The sequence below is a fragment of the Podarcis filfolensis genome (assembly GCF_964270895.1).
Source record: "Podarcis filfolensis genome assembly, chromosome: 17".
Taxonomy (NCBI): domain Eukaryota; kingdom Metazoa; phylum Chordata; class Lepidosauria; order Squamata; family Lacertidae; genus Podarcis; species Podarcis filfolensis.
In genome coordinates this window covers 35,343,820-35,357,754 of record NC_139621.1, presented here as the reverse complement: position 1 = coordinate 35,357,754, position 13,935 = coordinate 35,343,820, and the positions used below count along the sequence as shown (strand labels likewise).

At 39.8% G+C, this 13,935-nt stretch overlaps 1 protein-coding gene across 1 annotated transcript in view; it reads right to left on the bottom strand.

The window, feature by feature from the left end:
- Positions 1 to 12,247, bottom strand: part of PAX5 (paired box 5) — a 265,758-nt gene extending 253,511 nt beyond the window's left edge. The window contains exons 1-2 of the mRNA XM_083593706.1: positions 11,931 to 12,247; positions 8,240 to 8,466 (exon numbers count right to left, since the gene is read on the bottom strand). The gene's annotated coding sequence lies outside the window, so the exon portion shown is untranslated. The remainder of the gene's footprint in view (positions 1 to 8,239; positions 8,467 to 11,930) is intronic.
- Between the last annotated feature and the right edge of the window lie 1,688 nt (positions 12,248 to 13,935).

Sequence of the window (13,935 nt, the reverse complement as noted above, 5' to 3'; positions counted from 1 at the left end):
TAAATATGGTTCAAAATTGTAATATATATTTAAAAATAGCATATTTCCTAGCTTTGTGTCACACGTTTCATCTATTGCTTCTCCCGTTTCCCCAAATACACACAGACAACTAAAGCTATTGCAAGTATTGTTTCTTCAGCTACCGTATTTTGAAACAATGGAGCCATCCTTGTCACAAATAATGCCCATAAATTCAAACACACTGTTGAGGGTATTTCTTGATGGGTTTTTTTTTCCTAGGGAGACCTGGGGTATGACCGAACAACGAATCCCTTTTCCATTTCCAAGATCAATGCAACAACAAGAGGAAGCAGAAATGAAAGATTTCAGCTCAAGAACATTCTGCACTTGAACTTTTGTTCCATCGACTATTATCACTCTGAAAAGGTAAAAATGAATTCCTTTGCTTCATGGGGGAAAAAAAAGATTGAACGATATGAAGCCAAATCTCCAAACAGCCTGCTTCAGACAACGGCAGGCAAAGTGGAAAATACTCATGAAGAAAATAGAGTTTTGATTAAGGAGTAGTTTTGCTGTATTGATCAAAGTGAAAATGCTAGCAAAAGAAAAGCACCTGGAAAGAAGAAATACAAACAAAATCTAAGTTATTTGCAGTATCATTTGTGTATAAACCCATATTTACTGTTAAAGCTGCTCTAGACTAAAGGACTTTTAGCTGATTAATTTCCTGCCTTTCAATTGATTAAAATTGATTGATCTATTTGAATGTATTTGTAGATCACCAGAACCTCAATGTGGCACCTTTTCAAAATACTGAAGAAAGTACAGAGTAATTTCTAACTGAGATGGCAAACCTGTCTCTAGGCTGTACTACTTCAAACTGAAGCTGATGGCTTGCATGACTCAATACCTTTTCAACAAAAAAATAAAAATATCCATCCACCTAGAAAACTGGGATGGTAGGGGAAATGGTACTAGCCTAACCTTTTGCCTGACATGTCAGTTTTCTATAGGCAATGAGTTTTGTTATGTTTATCTGAAGAAGCAGTCAATCAAATGACTTCCTACTGTAATCTCAAGTATACATCAGTATATATCTCTGAACATTTTAAAAAAGATATCATGGCTAATAGGTTATCCTAGGAGTGGTTATGAACTTCAAAGGCTATCGTCTTTAAAATTCTGAAAAAATAAAAAAGGCATTCCCCCCCCTTTGCTCATTCATCTTATGACTCTTACAGCACATGTTACAGCCATGTATTCCAAATGTTTCTGTGCAATAACTAGAAGTAGAAACTTAACCTCTTCAAATTAAAATTGAAATTTCCATAATGTTTGTGGTAGTGAGGGACTAAACCACACCTGGACTCAGATATCATACAGTGGGGATTCTTGTTTCACACAGAATTTTTTTCTTTTTTGAAAAACATAAATGGTTCATTAAAATGAACACAAAAGCTGATTTGGGCTGTAATCCTAATCCAATTTACCTAGGAGTAAGACCATTGAATTCAATGGGATTTACTTCTGAATAGACAGATTAGGTTTACAACTTTAGTAAGGCATTTTATCAAATGATTAGTAGTTCTCCATATATGTATACCTAAGGGCAAAATACTAATTTTTTTGTAGCAGTTTAATTTTAGCATGGAAACTTTGCTATTCCTTAAAATTTAAGAAAAATGTATATATTGATAAAAAGGAAAGACTTCTATATTTTCAATCCAAACAGCCAAGGTTTGGGTCTTTCACTTCTCAGTGTTATAGCATAATGTCAGAAGGGGCTTTGTGCTGCACAGCTGAATACTCAGCCAAACTGTGACTGACACATTCAAATGTATTAAATATTTTTTTTATTGTCATGAAGCCAAGTGATTAACCACACTGTTGCTAGAAGGCAAATTAGACCTTGGCAAAGAAGATGGCAGGGTTGATGGTAGGTCACTGAGCAATGGTTTCACCTAGAATTAGAATATTTCTTTTTTGTTTTATTCGCATGATGTGATAGGTCCCTGTGTGATTTCAAGAATGCATTTATACCAAGATCTTGTTTTGCTATATTGCATCATTTTCAGTCTTTTCAAATCCTTTTGGTTTATATTGATTTGCTCATGTGATTGTCTGTTTTATGTGTGCTCATACAAATCTGCATGCATGTTTACTGCCAAATGATTGGAAGGGAAATATCACGCATAATTTTTTTTGAATTCCAGTTAATCAAAGACTTTAAGAATAATGTAGTGAAGCGACACTTAACAAAAATCAATTTCATTAATTCCAGATCCTCTTTAGCCCCATTATACAGCTGTATGAAAATTACTAACTGTGAAATATAAAAAAGATTATTCTGTAATTGAAACCTTTTTTGTTTTTAGTTAAATTTTGAAATCAATAAAATTCAAATTAAAATAGAGCAATTTCCTAACTCTTCCCCTGTTGGCTCAATATACAGTCATAATTGCTGTGAAACAAACATATTCAGAAGAGGTGAAAAAGATCATGCTGGCTTCTTAATAAACTGTTATGAGTCTTGCTTTCTCCAGCAAACTCTGAACTCAAGCAAACCTGTAAAATAATATGGCAAATAGGACACAACCATGCCAGATAGGAATGTAATAAAAAGGGGATATATCCCCTGGCCCTGCCAAAACTGAAATGAAGCAATTTAGATTTAGGGACACCAATATTGTATTGGCTTTGAATACTAGATCCAGTTTGTAGTGGTAGTAATATACAATTGTCATCATCTTTAAGCTCTGGTCTTGTGCGCTTCCAGAAGCATCTGGCTAACTGCTATTGGAAACAAGGTGCTAGATGAGGTGAACCTTTTGTCTGCAATGCAAGTCTTCTTACATGCTTATGATGGGTGAGCACTTGTATAGATGTCAATGGTATAGAAAAGTGGCTTCTGAGAACCAGCTCAAATCTCTTCACATGCTGAGCTTCTCAAGTACACGGGGGTGTTGAACTGGCTTGATTACCCATTTCCTTTCAAAGTAAGGGGAGGTGACCTTACCAAACCTGGCAGGACAGCTTACTCCATGGTAGAATTAGGTGTACACATGACTGAATACTGGGCATGGACTAGCACTATAAAATACTGGCTGTGTTGCCATTTTCATTCCCAACCTTCAAGTCTACTTTCCGATTTACTTAAGGACTCCTAAAAACCCAGATGGCTCCAACTCATACCCAGCAAAATTAGATCTATTGGTGCTGACTTAGAATTATTGTATAATTCTGTTTATCGCAATATCCAAATTAGATTAAAGGATATCGAAAAACAAAACATTGAGTCAACTGTAAATAAAATAATCTCGCACGAGTTCTATGGTTTAAATACAACCAATAACAGGCTCACTTATATCTCAAAGTTAATAATTCCAGCCCAATGTAGGACATTTATGTTAGCCCAGTTGAATATTTCCCCCTCAACTTTTGTAAGGGCAGATATTTAAATATCCATAGAAATAATAGACATTGCGGATATTATTTGAATGGCCGGACACTGTAGAACGTATTATTTTCTACTGTCCACTGTACAACCAGCTACACAAATGTGTGTTATCCCCTTTTTTGGGTAGTTTAACATCATGGCACAATGAAAATATCAGATTCTACCTGTCTGGTATTAACTTGGAGATAACTGCAAGGGTGGCTGAGTTTCTGTCAATAGTATCTCTTAGAGTGGTCAATGGCATGGTTTAGCGGGAAGACACTCCAATGAAAATTTCTGTTACAATGTATCTTATATGGCTGTTTCTTTGTGTGTGTGTGTGTGTGCGTGCGCACGCACGCACGCGCACACACACACACACACACACACACACACAAATTGTATATGGATGTTTTAAGATGGTCTATATCTGTAATGCCTAATACAGTTTTGGAGAAAGAGAAAGAAAGCATTAATTAGACTTAAGCATGTTGGTTATATGAGGCTGGTTCTTCAGCAGTCAGGGCTTTTTTTTCTAGAAAAAGAAGTGCCAGAACTTGTTGAGCTTTTTAAGGGAGATATACCCAGACTCCATCGTGCAAAAACAGAATGCCGTGACACAACACTACAGAGGTGCTGGAACGACCACATTGATGGGTCTCAAACCCTCAGTGAGGGACTTCCCCTGCATGCGAAGACAGACTCTGTTGGATTGAGCAATAGTGGTTTCTGCATGTGCTGTAGAAGGAAGTGAGGGGCAGATGGGATTAGTCTACACAAATCCAGAGGCGGAGTCCCTAAAACAATGGGATGGCACCTTGTACGCCTCCTTCCAGCAAATCCTGCAGCCAAGCTGGTGCCAAGCCTATTGCTCTGCTTTGCTTTGGACCACATCAGCAAGAGGGGTGGGGTCAGGGTGGATAAAAATCAATGATTTTTTTAAAAAGAAAAAAATCGGATTTTTAAAATTTAAATCGGATTTTTTTAAAAAAATGCTTTTGGAGGAAACATCTTTCTAAAGATAGTTTTCTATTTAAGTTGCATTATAGTCCAAAGTCTATTCATCATGAAATAAGGATTTGTTTTTAATTATGTAGCATGAGGCTTTATATGCAGTGTTTAAATGAACTCCATTAATCCATTCACAATGTCATGCCTTTCCAGAGGTTTCTGTAAGATCATGTGGGGCAGTTTTTCTAACGAGATATCACAGATGCTTGTTCTTGCAGTTCTCAAAAGTGTGAATTTGTGTCTACAGAGATAACATGTGTTTTCTTCACAGCAAAAATGTTATAAAATAAACATACAGAGTTGAGAGAAAAACCTTAAACCCATCGTTCTTTTGCAAATTTATATACACAGAATCAACCCCTTACCTCTTAAATACTAAGTTCCAAGAGGTTCAATGAATAGATTGTTTGGAGTGGAGTAGGTCTGCAGAAGTAGCTAAGTGTGGAGCAGTAAAAATGAAAGTGCAGCCTTGTGAGCAGAATACTCCATGAGTCTTGGGATCTTTGTGTAATAATTGTGCAAGTCAGTTGAATGTCTGTGTAACTCAGACTTGAGGCAAGTGCTGAAGGCACTTCAGGGCTGGCAACCTCTTCCCAATCACACTGGGTTCCAGCAACTGCACTAAAACTTAACTGTACAGAATAAGCACCTGAATGTATAAGCAAATCCAAAGAGGGGTGTGTATGGAAATAGTAACTGGGATCTGTAAGTCCTTGGCGACACCTTGAAGTGCTTGCCAGTCAACTAATAAGAGTTCACTGGTTCCAGGCCCTTCTTCCCAGGGCTTGTCTGACATTGTCCAAACAATAAAGTCTCTACCTGGAACTTCAGTCCTGCAGCAGGAATCCCTGAAGTTCTCTGCTCCAGTATTGCACCCAGAGCTCAGAAACTACTCGCGCTAATGAAATTCCCTGTCGCAAAATGCACTTAGGACAATGGGAGTTTCAAACACTGGGTGTGGAAGAGGGCTTCGGATGAAGGAGAAGGTGGCAGAAATTGCTGCCTCCCTTAAATGAACGGAGGAGAAACTTAGAATTCAAATTCATTCACAGTAAGGTCTAATACCATCTTTAAAAAAAACAAAAAAACAATAACTAATAACCTTAATTTCCTGTGACCGGACACACACAATGTAGCTGTTAATCTAACCTTCAAAATGTTAATTTGAAATTTCTTTAGAAGATACAAGAAAAGGCTTCAGATAAATTCTTCCTACATGAAAATTACAAATGATCTTAAAGAGGGCCTTATATGTATATCAGATACCATTTGAAGCAATGCCTGCATTTGTTTAATCTTTCCGGTGTCAAACTAACAGCCCATTTGCAATATCATGCATAATTAATTTGTTTTCCATATAGTAATACGATTAACAACTTCACATTTTACACGGGGTACTGAGTCATGTTCAAATAAAACAAGTTCTAATGAGAAAAATTGGATGTGGCAGCAAACCAGTGTTCCACTAAGCAATCCAGATTCAGATGTGTTTGCCTCTCTTTTCTGCATGTATTTTTGTCAGGATTCCACTGTAAACAAGATAATTTCTTTTGTGTCAGGTTATCCAGAGTAAATGTGTTTTAATGAACAGCTCTTTCATTGTAAATATCGCAATATGTTGAAAAGGTATTTACATATGATGTTTTGGAGATTAAGTACAATCTGCTACATATGAAGACAGATTTGCTCAATGAGGGCCGCTAATGTTAGCCACCTATGTTTTAATTGTTAAAGTCCTATATGCCAAATACATAGTTAATTATTTCAACAGAATGAGTCAATGTTAGCCCTTCTTGCTTTGCCTAAATCTCTCCTAGCTTCCTTTCAAATGCCTCACCTTCATGCCAGTCTTCTTTAAGAGCACACCACCTTTCAAGCTTGCTTTCATAGACCCTGTTTCATTCACCCCTCTTTTTCTAGGATCTTCTGCCTACCTGGACTTCCTATCTACTGGTCCTATCAGACCATCCAATCTACTGCCAGAGGCTTATCTCACTGGCGAGCCCCTTTGGCACAAGGCAGGTAGGTTGCACCTACAACTATCACGGACCCTTCTGCCTAGCCAGCATTTGTGTCACAAGCAGAGAACTGAGCCAAATCTCTTCCAGAGGTTTAATCACCACAAAGTGCCCTAGCATCCCACAATACGGATGTCAAAACAAAACACAAATGACATGTCATTTAAGGACACACAACATGGCAAGGCCAGAAGATAAAAATAGATGCCGAGAGCAGGTGGTGAGCAATTTTGTTGCAAATGTAAAGCAGGTCTTGCCTTTCTCATTTAATCCCAACAACAACAACCCTGTAAGATAGGTTTGGATGAGAGGCAGTTACTGGCCCAAGGTAACCCAGTGAGCTTCATGGCCAAGTGGGGAATTTGAACCCTGGTGTACCCAAGTCCTAGTCCGATGCCCGGCCTAACCGCTACACCACACTGACCACAACACATTGTCTTAGAGCAACAGCTGAAATAAGTCACAGCAAGCAGGGCCAATGTCAGGAGAGTGCACTGATGGAAACCTGCCAAGGCCCCTCGCTGCAAAGTCACCCACTGTTAAACCACAGAACCTCCTGGCCCTGCTGCTCCTCTTCTTTGCTGTCTCTGAGTTGTAGGGATGTATTAAAACCAGGAAATGATATATTAGTTAGATATTATGATTCCTCACTCATGTTTGTGAGTTCAGCATATGGCCTTTTGCAGATCAAAATAAGGAAGCTGTTGATAAACTAGCTTTAGCCTTTTAGTTAAGTAATCCAGGATGCTTTAAAGCAGACTACATTTCCTGGTAATTTACCTTTTCTCCCTGAAAAACAATAAACACGCAAAACAGTCTTCTTATAAGTATGGAAAAATTTACTCATTCAGTTTCACAGAAGCAGTCTTGAGTGGTGACTAAAAGTAGTTGCAGACATATATTGTACTTTAGATTAAAATGGAATCTGAGCTGGCCTACATCCTTAGTTATGGATGAGCAAAGAGAAGAGATGAGTATTTGAATATCAAGAAGCAGAGAAAAGAGAGAGCAGGCCAGGAACATAACCAGCTTTTAGAGCATGGACCCCGCTTACCTGGCAGTACACAACGGGAGTGGCTCTCACAGGTAGGACTGCCAACTTCCTCTGTGTGTGCTTTTCTAGTGAACACGTCTTGTTGGTTTGAGTGCATTGTAAATAGCCCACATGAGCAAGTAAGCAGTGGCCATACTGAGGAGATGGAGAAGTTTTTGGCCTCGCACAGGGTGCCATATTATGAAAGATTACCAAAGTCTGCCCCTGAGGAGGTGGAGCTACTCAGAAAGGGTGGCCACCGATGGCATCTTGCCTGAGCACCTGCTCCAGCACTGATGACAGGCTGTGCCCAGTAAATTCCTTCTAAACAGTGTGCTACAGACGAAATCCCAGTCCTTATTGTCACATATAAACAAGTACTGAGTCAAGCTTTCCTGCCCTTTTAAACCACCACTCTCTTCCAAATTGGGTCAGATACCCAGCTGAGTTGGAGGGAAGGAGCAATGCTTAATTTACTGGAGCTATGCCAAGGTATACCAGCTGAAGATCCTGTACAGTATCTTTGTTTAAAATCAAAATACTTTAAAAAGCAAATAGTAATAAGATAAGGAAAATCTGCTTTAATGTCCCTGCAGTTGGCAAGAGGAATAAGTTTGCATTAAACATTATCATGAATGGAGGTTCTTAAAGCGGTGGCAGTGTGACGGTGCAGCTGTTGCCCTTTGAGATGCCAAAACTTAATGAAGTAGGATAAACCTTGCCGAGGAGACAAACACATAAATGAGATTTATCCCAAGAAGGATTAACTTCTGTACTTACACATTTCCAAGGACAAATAGCGAGGAAAGCTTTCCACATGTCATCAGACGGTGGGCCTGTGGGGGGTGATTTGAGTTTCACACATGCTGAGAATGTCACAAATCCTCTGGAACATGTTAGAATCAATGTTTCTTGTTGATCCAAGTAGAAGTCTCCAGAGCCCCCAAGTGCAAGCATGTTAACAAAATCCTCCGCTAAGGGGTCATTCAAAAAAGCAAGTCACACATCTAGGGGAAAGGAGAAGGTAGCAAAGTGGTGACAATTTGCAACAAGCAAGAGAAGTTAAAAATGTGGTGGTCTTTCCGGCACAGTCACTTAACGTTGGTCAACATGATACAATCAGAACAGGGATAATTCCAAGAATTGCATCCTCAGTGGGAGCTCCCCACTGCAGGAGGAATTATCCCCCCCTCCCCGCCTTGGTCCTGATCTTTCTTGGAATGCAGGTGCAGCAGAAGCCACTTGGGTTTCCCTGACTCCAGCCTTTCAGTAGCTCTTGATCAGGAGGTTGTCAGCAAGCTGTCCACAGTGCCAGTCAGGGGCTCCCTGACTGCACTTCAAGCATACTGTGTTTTAAACATAAAAAACAGCAAAAGAGCAAATCTAATCTTTAGGGCAGATGCAAGGTCTTTTGCTGCCCAAACAGAAACCATCATAGAGTATGAAGGGATGGTTTTGACCTATAAATATTAATAATCATTTTATTATTTGTACCCCTCCCATCTAACTGGGTTGCCCTAGCTTTAAATGGCTCAGGACTGCAATACCTGAAGGTCTGCCTCTCCCCATTTCCACTGACCTGGACCCTGCAATCATAATCTGAGGCCCTTCTTCATGTGCGTCTACGAGATGTCTAGAGGGTGGCAACATGAGAGCGGGCTTTTTCTGCAGTGGCTCCCTGCTTGTGGAATGCTTTCCCCAAGGAGGTTCGCCTGTCACCTTCATTACACATCTTTATGTGCCAGGCAAAAACGTTCTTCTTATTCCAGGGTTTTGGCTAATTAAACAGTATATGACCTTCTAAAATGTGTATTTATATTGGATGGGGAATATAGTTTTTGCTTGTTACTATGTTATGTATTTTTGTATTTTTATATTGTAAACCACCATGTGATCTTTGGATAAAGGGCTGTATAGAAATGTAATAAAAATCAATAAATGAATGCAGGAATGATAACATCATATACTTTTATTGACTTTTGGTGGGTCTTGTTGTCATTTACTAATTGTGAGGAATGCACCATTTCTGGGCAAGGTACTGGAGCCTGTGGTAGCATCTCAACAACTAGGATCATTAGATTGAGCATTTTCTTACTCCTTTCCCACTACCCCACCGTCCCCTGGTGCTACTTTATTTTTAGAAATACTAATCCTCCCCTAAGGTTACAGCATTCTTTCATGGCAATCAACATAGAATAACACACTTGTAAACTGTGAGCAGATTTGATTTGGAACATGCTGATAAATTTGGCAGTAGAAAATAGGTCACTGATTATATTTCCAATTTGCATTTGGCTCTCGTTGACTTTCTGCTAAGTGTGCCAGAAACACAGGTGCTTAAACGGAGTGTTGCAATCTTGGAGTGATATGGTCTATCTTGCTTTCATCACACCATGCCTTAGAGCTACCTTGTGCTGTTTTGATAGAGCTATTAATTTAAATTCTTTAAGGTTTGTCTCTCCTTAAAAAAACCCCTTCAAACAGATTTTCGCATATGAATGGAGTGAAACAAAGAATATAATCTTAACCCCAGTGAATGGTTTTCAGACTGACATCTGTACATTAAGAATATGTAAAAATACCAATTTCATGCTCTGACAGCTTATTCTGCATTGGTGGTAGTGGGATAATACCATGGGAACGCGAAATGTCAAAGCATTACATAATGTCAGCCATTCACATGTTCGTCTGATGAGCTATCATGGAGTGTTCCTTAAGGGACATTTCCCCTCCTGAAAAATGAGAATGAGGGAGGAAAAGAACCAACAAAGCAACAAGAAGAATTAAAAAAACAGGCCTGACTCAAAAATTAACATTATTGTCCAAGCCTGGGCAGTGTGTATGGAGGTCCTGGGCTATCCAGACAACAAATCCCCCCTCAGCCTTGCTGATGTGGTCCAAAGTAAAGGAGAGTAATGTTTCGCTGCAGCTTGGCTGCAGGAGTTGCTGGAAGGAGGTATACAAGGTGACATCAAACCATTTTAGTGACTCCACTGCAGATTTGTGTAGGGTTTACTCCTTAGCCTTTTCTTTTCCCAATGATCTCCCCCAAAGCAGTGGAGGTTTAGGATCCTTCTAGATTGGCTTCCTCTCCATCTGCCCCTCATTTCCCTTTACAGCACATGCAGAAACCACCTTCTTGGCCACGATACTCACTATTGGTCTTTTCCACACAATCTGCTGGAGCCTGTCTTTGCATGCATAGAAGTCCCTAACTCACTGAGGGTTTGAGACCCTTGGCTACTCCTCACCTGCTTTAGCCATCCAGTCAAAAATGTTTCCTAGGGTCTGGCTACTGTCACATGCTAATAGCTTATAGGAACCACAGATGAGAGGTAAATGCAGGGTGGGGACCAAAGGTGGACAAACTACCCCAGAAGGAGCATGATGTGTTACCCCCACCAGAGATACTACCCCTCCCCTAATACTCCATACACCCCTTGCATGGACTACCTAGCACTTCAGAATATTTGTCCAGGCTAGTACTGGGTGCTAGCTGACTATCAGGGAGCCTTACACTGTGGGAAATTGCTGAATCCTTGCAAGCTCTGACTAAGTTGAAGTGTTTCCATTTCACTGCTTTCTACCTTGATTTGCCTTGTTTTAAGTTTGGTGCTCCTTCTTTTATTATTCATCAGCCACTGTTAATGGTCATAAAAAGTGTGAGAGTGAAAATAAATCCTAAAGAAATGTACCATAATTGTATTTGGCTACACAGTACAATACAACAGCAGGTCTCTGTGCGGATGCTGCAGGCGGGTGATTCCCTATCACTGCAACAGACCCATTTCTACAATTCCACTCAGCCCAATCCTCCTCCTGTAGCAGTATGGACCAAAACATACCATGGTATATTTAAAGTTTTAAAAAATCTATGACATTATAAGCTTATTGAGGCTTATTCTTAATAGGCTGTCATGTTTATTTAAAGGATTTACTAAGGCTTGTGGTTTCATTGAGTTACTTTAAATAGGGTTACTGTTCCTTTATTAAATTTCTATACTACCCTCTATCTGAGGATCACATATAACCATTAAGAATGTAGTTATGGACAAAGGACGATGGCAATAAACTCTTTCTACACACCAGGTCTGGGAACAGAGTGTTGGAAGGTCTACACACACAAAATGGATTTTTATATGTTTGGGAAACAACAAAGGTGCTGATTGTAAGGAAACAAAAAAGGCCAGCTATGAAAATGGATTAAAATTAATAGAAGGATAAGAAGGTGATTAAAAAAGAATGAAGTGGCATCATCAGGAAGCATTTGGACTTAAGTTTGTAACAGGAATGGGAAACCTAATTATTTTAAAAATTGTATTAAATTTAAATAATTTGGAAAACGTGTGTGTGTGTACCAGGTTAGTTTTTTCCTCTATTCAAGCCCTAGCAAATTACCCTCCCTCTCTGGTTAACACACAACTCACTACACCCAGAGACTTTTCCAAGTGGTCTTCAACTTGGCACTCACGTCCTTCACTCTTGGGTCCTTTCAGTCTTCTTAGGGTTGCTGTACACAACAACAAGCTGGCATTTGGCAATAGCCACAACACCTTGCTCTCCTCCTAGCAGACCTTCAGCTTTTTGCCCTGGCGATACCAGTTCCTCGGTTACATCTCCAACTTCCCTTCAGAAACAAACCTCTTCTCCTAGTTGCTCCCCTAAGCCCTCACTGTTCCACTCCAACAGCTACTCTAATCTGACCAGTACTGAACCTGGCCTTTTATCACTACCATCTGAGTGAAATCCTGTCCTGTGATTGGTTTGTAGTTATGGGCCAATGAGATGAGGCGGAATGTCCACTTACTGACCAGTTAAAACAGCCCCGCTTTGGTTTTGAATATAAAGCCAGAAACCTCCCCCAATATAGCACCTGGTTGACAGTTTAACTGACACTTTGCTGCTTGCAAGTCAGTTCAGTTAACTCTTTACATGCCTCATAGAATCAGTTCAGTTCAGTTAACTCTTTACATGCCTCACAGAATCAAACAATAATAGAGCTGTAGAGCTGGAAGGGACGAGAATACAGTGGTACCTCGGGTTAAGAACTTAATTCGTTCTGGAGGTCCGTTCTTAACCTGAAACTGTTCTTAACCTGAGGTACCACTTTAGCTAATGGGGCCTCCCGCTGCTGTCGAGCCGTCGCCACGTGATTTCTGTTCTCATCCTGAAGCAAAGTTCTTAACCCGAGGTACTATTTATGGGTTAGCGGAGTCTGTAACCTGAAGCGTCTGTAACCTGAGGTACCACTGTAATCTAGTCCAACCCTCTGCAATGTAGGAATCTTTCATCCAAAGTGGTGCTCAAACCCATGACCCCGAGATTAAGTCTCAAGCTTTACCAACTGAGCTATCCTGAGTTAGCCTCACATTGTTTAAAAATATATGGACATTTTCATAATAAAACTATCCTAAACTGGAGGCTGGTTTGGGTAGAAGTATTGATTCCAGTCCAAAACGCATTCCAGGCTGGTATGCAACAGGTACTTAAAGTGAAACTGACAAAAGGTGTAGAAAAAGCAGCATTTTCCGAGTGCTCCTGGATTTTAACCAGGAACTTCATGATCCAGGACCAAGGCTAGCAAACTAAGTGGGTCTGTCTTTGTTGAGGCCTCACAGCCTTTTAAATAATGTAAGTACAGTAAACATCAGCTCCTGTGATTGGCATACATTATGAAATATCTAATATGGACATGCCTGGTTTAATTATAGAAGCCTCACTTTCTGTCCTTATGTGGACAACAGGGCAGAGCTTTCAGATGATTTCACCTCGTCAAGTAAATCCAAAGACTTTTCTGGATCCAGCTACAAATGTCCTGCTTCTTGGAACACCTTACACACACTTTTAAAGGTATGATGTCATTAAAATAACATTGTCAATTTGATGATCAAGTTTATTAAAAAACTTTCACAAATTTATGTGTCCACTCAACACGCTAAAAGGTCATTTAAAAAGCATTTTTTTAAAAAAGAGGGCAGCTTCAAAGGTAGGTGGCAATATGGTCTGCCATTTAAAATGCCCACAAAGCACACACAATCCTTTGCACCTACCTAGTATTAGTTCTTAGCCTTTACTATCATAGGGATGTTTATGTACTTGTTACATCCCTCCCCTCCCACCAAGGATCACTGCCCAAGCCAGTCTCCTTCTTCATTAGCCATTGCTAAAAGGTCTTCTGGTATTGCATATTCTTTTTTTCTGCAATAAGCCTGGTTAGCATTGGCTTCAGAAGCAGTGTATGTTCATAAACTGACATCACAACCATCACTTTCATCCCAGGGTGATGCAAGAGTGTGATAATGGCTGTGATCATATGCACACTCACTTTGGTGCAAGTTCCATTGATTTCAGTAGGATTCTCTCCAAAACACAGAAGGCAAGAACAGTCCCAATTACAGAATTCATGAACTTTGACCCTCACTTGCCTGGTTCTCAGATCTGCCCTTCTAATTCTATCATGAATTTTTGGTTATGTT